This window comes from Dipodomys merriami, unplaced genomic scaffold (genome assembly GCF_024711535.1).
Source record: "Dipodomys merriami isolate MVZ:Mamm:240054 unplaced genomic scaffold, mDipMer1.0.p SCAF_11, whole genome shotgun sequence".
Lineage (NCBI taxonomy): Eukaryota > Metazoa > Chordata > Mammalia > Rodentia > Heteromyidae > Dipodomys > Dipodomys merriami.
This window is the reverse complement of record NW_027202382.1, coordinates 19416080-19423483: the sequence shown is the minus strand read 5'-3', so window position 1 is coordinate 19423483 and position 7404 is coordinate 19416080.

Genomic DNA, 7404 nt, shown 5'->3' with positions numbered 1-7404 from the left:
AAAAATGATAAAAAACAAACTCAGTGAAACTTAATGGTTCTTATTGGCCTTACCATGAACCCTCCTCCCATTTCTTCTATTGAGTTAATGAATGCCTCCATTTTCTCTCCATGCTCCATTTTTCACATAATTCATCACATTCAATTTCATTTTTTTATGTACAGATTTGGTTTACCTACAGTGTACATTCTTTTTTTTTTTTTTTTTTTTTTTTTGGGTCCAGTCATGGGCCTGAACTCTGGGCCTGGGCACTGTCCCTCAGCTCTTCAGCTCAAGGCTAGTGCTCTACCACTTGAGCCACAGCGCCACTTCTGGCTTTTTTCTTTTTGCTTATGTGGTGCTGAGGAATCGAACTCAGGGCCTCAGGCATGCAAGGCAAGCGCTCTACCACTGAGGCATCTTCCCAGCCCAGTGTACATTCTTCTAGTACCTGAATCATTGGTTCATCATTCCTTTTTGTGTCAAGAGTAAAATTTTTCTTAAAGCAGGTGTGCAGTAAGTAATTGAGTTAGCATGTGAAATGGAGCATAATGAATGAACGGTTGCTAGTTGATTCTTGTTTTTGTATAATGCAGCCTATATTCAATACAGTACCTGCAAATATCACTAATTAGCAATACCAGTGAATTAGTAGATGCAGTTCAGAGCTGGGGGTGGGGCAGAGACTTCCTTTCTAAAATGATCTCTGTTTCTCTATCCTAAATTAGTCAGCAGGAAAAACATCAATCATAAAAAGTGATAATGTTAAAAATAAATGCAGGAATAATCAAGCTTTTGATGACACAATCCCTGTTCTGATACGTATGAATACATTCATTCTATTGATCATACAATTTAGAGCAGTTTTCCCTTATTTTCCTTTTCCTATTTCTCTCCTTTGGCTACACTCTCACCTATACACATTGATGTATTTTTGGTGTAGTTTATTGGGGGCCAGCTACGAATCAGTGAGGACAAACACAAATAAAAGATTGGGGAGCTGAAAATGTGATTTACAGAAGTAAGATTCTGAGTTGAAAATTACTTAAAAATGGATATTATGGTCTGGAGTCACTTCCTTTTTTAATTTGATTACCCCTGTGCTATTTTCATCTATGCATCATCTCTGTATTCTACTCACACAGGTCTATTTGTTGTACCCCATAACTTTCTTCTAGTGGCTTTCCTGAGACATTTTCCTTTTGGGACATCCTCTCCTTGTAAGCATTGATCCAAGCTGAATGGGCCCCAGGATGCCCAGATAACTGGTTAAGCTGCATTTTCTGGTATATCTGTAAGGGTAGTTCTGGGAGAGATTTGGCTCTATAAACTAAGTGAATTGCCCTCTCCAATGAGGGTCAGCATTGTGAAACCTGTGGAGCATCTGAATGGATCACAATGACCGATGAGACATACTTCCCTTTTACTTGATTGGGACACATACTGTCTTCCAGTTTTTTAGCTCTTGGTCTTCAACTAGAACTCATACTCTCAGTTATGAGTCTCAGGCCTTTGGGCTTGTTCCCAAATTACACTGCCTTCTTTTCTGGGTCTCCAATTTGTAGACCAGAGATCATGGGACTTCTTAGTCTCCATAGTCACATAAGCCAATTCCTCATAATCTTCCCCCATATGGTTTCTGTTTCTCTGGGAAACCCTAATATAACTACCTTCTCATAAACAGCAATTCAGATGCCATCCTTTCTCAAATCATTGCAGACTCTGCCAGTCATGTTTCCTCTTTCTTCCACAAAATGATTATCCTCCATTATATAAATAATTTCTTTTTATTCATCTGTTCTATACACATCCATTGAGGGTCATCTGCACATGTATTCTTCTGGGAGCTAGAATAAGGGACCCTATGACATTGTGTCCCAAAAAAGCTCACAGAAGAATAAGTAGATAAACAGGTAGTTTCAGCATGGTGTTATGAGTGCAGTATGTTACAGGAGTTACCGTGAGTTACAGAAGTCTGGGAGCACAGAGGAAAAGAAGCTTATCTGGCAGGGCATGCCAAATTCCGGAAAGAGCTGAGTTGAACATTGAAGGTAGAGAAATGGAGGTCAGGAAGGGAATTTTCCAGACTGGTAGAAGTTGTTAGGGGTATGTGAAAGCGTATGGCATGTCTGAAGAATGACAAGTGGCTGAGGTTGGAATGTGAGTTGGAGTGGAGATGAACCTAGAAAGCAAGAAAGGGTGGAATGGTGATGATTGTTTTTTTGTGTGTGCAAGCTGGAATTTTTGGAAATTGATATAGAACCTTTGAGGGATTTTGGCTACAGGAGTGAGAGAAGAAAGTCTTGAATTTTGTGAGCTCTTTGGGGGCATTGTGACTTTGACTATAAGCAAAAAGACTATAACCTACCAGTTAAGGATGCTTGGGTTTGAATTTCAGCTTTCATACTTACTAGTTTTGGATTTGGAAGTTAGACATGTACCTAAGTTTCCTTAAGAGTTTCCATAAAATAATAAAGATGATGTTATAGAGTGTTGTGTGGATTAATGACACGTTAATGCATATAAAGGAAAGGCCCGGCTCTATACTTGCCATATGATTACATTCCCAGTAAGTGTTATTCTGAACTGTTACTAAGTCACATGAGTAATTTGTGGAGAGGACCAGAGTGATCAAGAGAATCCCAGACTTCAGGAAACTGGACAGAGTAACATCCATCTAAATCCCCCTAACTTGATCCAGATTTCTCAGGTCAAGGGTGTCCTTGGAGAGGGGAGAATCTCTTTTTCCCCCCTAAATTTCTGTACTACGCTGTAACTGCTTCTGTGGTTACGGTGAGATAATTACAGGTTGATGGGTTCTGAAGCAGTGAAATAAAATGAATTTCAGTTACCTTGGGAAATACCATTTGTGGTAGGGAGTTCTTATGGGCCCTTCAATTACCTTCACTTAACTCTTCCTTTGGGAGTTACATGTGAAATACATCTCTGAACTTTATGCAAATGTCATTAATTACAGGTTCATAATACCCATGACTGGAATAAAGCTAGTGAATATCTTCGTAGTGTCCCCCTTTAGGAGTTGGTTTGCTGGTGTTGATACGTACCATACGGTGTCAAACCTTGTTGCCCTATTCCCCTTTCCTACACTCCCAGATTTTTCCAACTTTAGGACCTGAGTGGGAGTCTCACGTTGGAGGATGTTGTGCAAACCACATGCGTAAAGAAAATAATTTACATTTTTCCTTTCTTAGCTTCTGGAACATCAGTGATTCTATCCTCCCACTTCTATTGGGCAGAAATTGAGGTAGTCTCCTTATGCTCTCTTATCTTCTCCAAAACCCACCACACGCATGCACACACACACACACACACACACACACACACACACACACACACACACACACACACACACACACACACACACACACACACACACACACACACACACACACACACACACACACACACACACACACACACACCCCATTCCCTGCCGTGCATGTCCACAAGAGTCCAGCATAGCTACACTTTTTCCTGACTCAAGGGCCAAGGAGTGTACAGTGTCTTTGGTATTAAGTGGATCTTCCAAAAGCCATCCCACCCACCTTCCAGGAAAGTGCTGTGCCACCAAGCTTTGTCCGCACACCTAATGAATTTGCTTTTTTGTCTCCATACTATCCTTTCCATTCATTACTGTATTTTAGCTGTTTTTTTTTCCTGTGTTTTGTTGTTATTTGCAATTTTTCTCTCTGTATCCCTGGCACCACAATATCTGGAAGGTATTATACATTCAGTAAATAATTTTGATACAAGACAAGGTGCATATTTAATGACTATATTCAGATACAAAAATTGCAAAATATTACCTTGTTTTACATTTTTTTTTTGGTTGGTCGTGGGGCCTGAACTTTGGGCCCAGGCGCTGTTCCCCAGCTCTTCAGCTCAAGGCTAGTGCTCTACCACTTGAGCCACAGCACCACTCCCAACCTTTTCTGTTTATGTGGTGTAGAAGGATCAAACCCAGGGCCTCACAAGGCAAGCGCTCTACCACTGAGCCACATTCCCTTCCCAGCTCCTGTTTTACATATTTTTAAGTGAGAACAGTTCTTTCCTAGGGGGTGGATCCCACCAGTTTTAGAATTAGTTGATTGCCCTCTGCTTAGCAAAGGACTGGGATGGATGGCTTGCAAATCCCAAAGAAGATCTCCTGTTAGAGGCAAGTCTGTGTCATCCAAGTGGTTTTCATCTCAGCTTTTTGCAGTGTTCCTCAGTTCACAATGAAGTTTTCACAGATTTAATATTTAGTCTATAAAGGGAATTAATAAATCAGAGGAGACATATACTGCCAGTCAACAAAACAACGCCTACCAAATGATTCTACCTATATAAATTCTTGAATAACAAAACGTGCTGGTAGAAGTAGCAGCAGTGTTTGCTTGTGGATATGTGGAAATTTGGAGTGATAGATATTTGAAATAGTGGCTACATGGGTGTATGCATTTATCAAAAGATGAACACTTCATCCTATATGTATTTTATATTTATAAAAACCAAAATGGGGGGGGGCGGTGGGGGGGAACCCTGGGAAGGGATGGGAAGGGGAAACAAAGGAGGAGGCAACAATGCTTGATAAGAAATGTACTCATTACCTTGCTCATGTAATTGTAACCCCTCTGTGCGGTATTTTCACAATAAAAAAAACTTAAAGAAAAAACCAAAATAACAGAAAATGATGTATCATGTTAACACAGGCCCCGAGAAATTAGTATTTTGGATATTAGGCAAAAATTTTAGCAAAGAACAAACAAACGGATGAATCTGAAGTCTACAAGCAGTCACAAGCATATATAACATATTAGTATATAGTGCAGTTACAAATTCATTTAAAATCAGTGGGAATGATGCCACATTATGAAAATTGCATTGGATGGGGCACTAGTTAAAAGAGCATTTCATGGCTAACATAAATTTAAAAATTATCACTGCTAATTGTCAGGAAAGGGCAAGTTATAACCATGATGGGAGAGTTCCTGGTGCCCATCAGAATGGTTGTTATAAAAATGAAAGGTAAGTGTTGGTAAGTATGCAGGAAGAGTAGGGCTCCCTGTGCACTGTGGCTAGGAAAGTAGATTAATTTAGTCATTACAGAAAACAGGATGCAGATTCCCCCAAATGCAAGTAGAAATCTCATTGATCCAGCCATTCCACTGCTGGGTATACATGCAGAGGAACTGAAATCAACACCCTGAAGAGATATCTGCACTGTCATGTTCACAATAGCTACATGGTGGAAGCAACCTAATGTACCCATCATGAGCTGAACGGATAAAGAAATTGTGAAAGAAACTGGAATACAGTTCAGTCCTAAAAACAAAGGAAATTCTGTCAACTGTATCAACATAGATGGACCTGAAAGACATATTAAGTGAATATTTCTCTGGGACATACACCAATATTTAGGTATATGCCATTTTCATGCATTGTTAACTTTCCTGGATTTTGTTAAAATTCTCTTGCATGAATTTACCTTTCAATTAATGTGTGAAAGCTATCTGGTCTCTTTTCCACCATAAAGTAAGCAGGGCAGCAGTCTTTCCCTTACAGGAAAGCTAAAACTCAGCTCAAGAGAACATTGCAAAACCATCACTGCTCACGTCTTGTCCAAAAGGAACATGCAGAGAGCTGACCACAGGTCTGTGGGGGCAACCATTGTTCTGGGTGTGTGGCCTGGGAGGAGTGTGGGAGGCAAAGTGAGGAGTGTGGAAAGTTGGATTCAGGAAAGGGCTGCAGACTTCAGATAAGAAGGCAAGTTACTCTGGCTGGCTGGATTTCAGCTGTCAGAAAGCTGGAGGATCAGGAGTAGAAGGGAGTACATTCAAGTACCAGCTGTGCCCTCTACCATCAAATGGTTCAGGTTTCTCCTTCGATGTTTACACAGCAGCAGGGTGGCTGCTACTTTGCCTTTCTTTGCACTTGGGGTAAGAAGCTCTTCTGGTGTCCCGAAACCCAGGCTGACTTGAACCAGCAACTAGATTTTACTGGCAGATTAGACAGAAAAGACACTGGAATGATCAATGCGCACTCCAAATGTACAACTGAGCCTGATCTGAAGCATAGTTTGTCAGTTTTCTAAGCAGGAAGTTGTCTGAGAACATGGAAGAGGCACAGGCTATAAATGTATTAAGCATCTCTTGACAAGGAACAGCTGTACTAAGTGGCTGTCCTAGCTGACTGAAAATTGGACTAAGTTTTCAGGTATAATCTGCACAGGTTACTCATCAGTTTTATCATGCTGTAGATGCTTAGGCCTCCTTGGGTGATTCAGAAATTTGTAGCTGATGACCTAGAGAACAGAGCTTTGCTGATTGTGATACTACTTCTAAAAGAGATTTGGAACCCTTTTGCTTCCTTTTATTTTTATTGCCAATCACTTTAGTTGAAGTAACCATAATATATTATTATATAAAATATAATACACATACATATATCCTTTGACATATTCCAAAGCCTTTTTTACTCCCACAATGGAGTAATTGAGTCCAGAGCCTTGTGCATGCTAGGCAAGTGCTGTACCACTGAACTACATCCCTAGTCTTCCAATAGATGGTCTAGCAATTTCTGCCTCATTCAAATTCATTCTATGCAGTACTATGCATTTGACTATGCCCTTTTTTAAAAAAAAATTAACTTCAAATGTATGCTTCTGAAACTGCGACAAAAATTCTTGCAAAAATATATTTTATTGTAAGGGGGATATACAGAGGGGTTACAGTTACATAAGTACGGTAATGAGTACATTTCTTGTTGAACATTGTTATCCTCTCCCTCGTTTTCTCCCACTTTCCCTTCCTCCTTCCATTCTTGCAAAATTTTAAGAGTATGTATTGAAAGTAGGTAATATGGATACTGGAAGATGTGACAGCTTGGCACCTTTGGGGACTCAGGTTCTAATCCTAGAATGACCACTAATGACCACGATGATTGAGCAATCTTCCTCCTTCTGTCCCTACAAATTTCAGTTTTCTCATCTGTCGATAGAAGCATTGGGACATATCAGAACATCCCTCAATGTCTTCTTGGCTCTAACGCTGTGATTCTTGGTGAGGCTGACTGAAATAATTGTTTTTGCATGTGTGCCCGATAGAGATGGAGAGAGATGAGTTCCCCAAATGAAATTTCCGTCAGCTCTCCTATCTTTGTTCTGTGTGATGTCTGGCATCTTTGAAAACAGTTCCCATTCACAGAGGAGAACCTTATGAAAATGCTTTCGGAGCATTTCCTCATTTCAGCAGGTGTGCCAAGTGGACTGAGAGCTCCCGACAGAGTAGAGGAAGTCTGTGGTAGTGGTTTCACATAACTGATGCTGGTTCTTGTCATGTTCTCTCTGTTTGCTGTGTACTTGACTCTGGGGTTGTATGGGTCCTTAACCCCCAATCCACAGCTATTTGTAGGAGATGAGTGCAT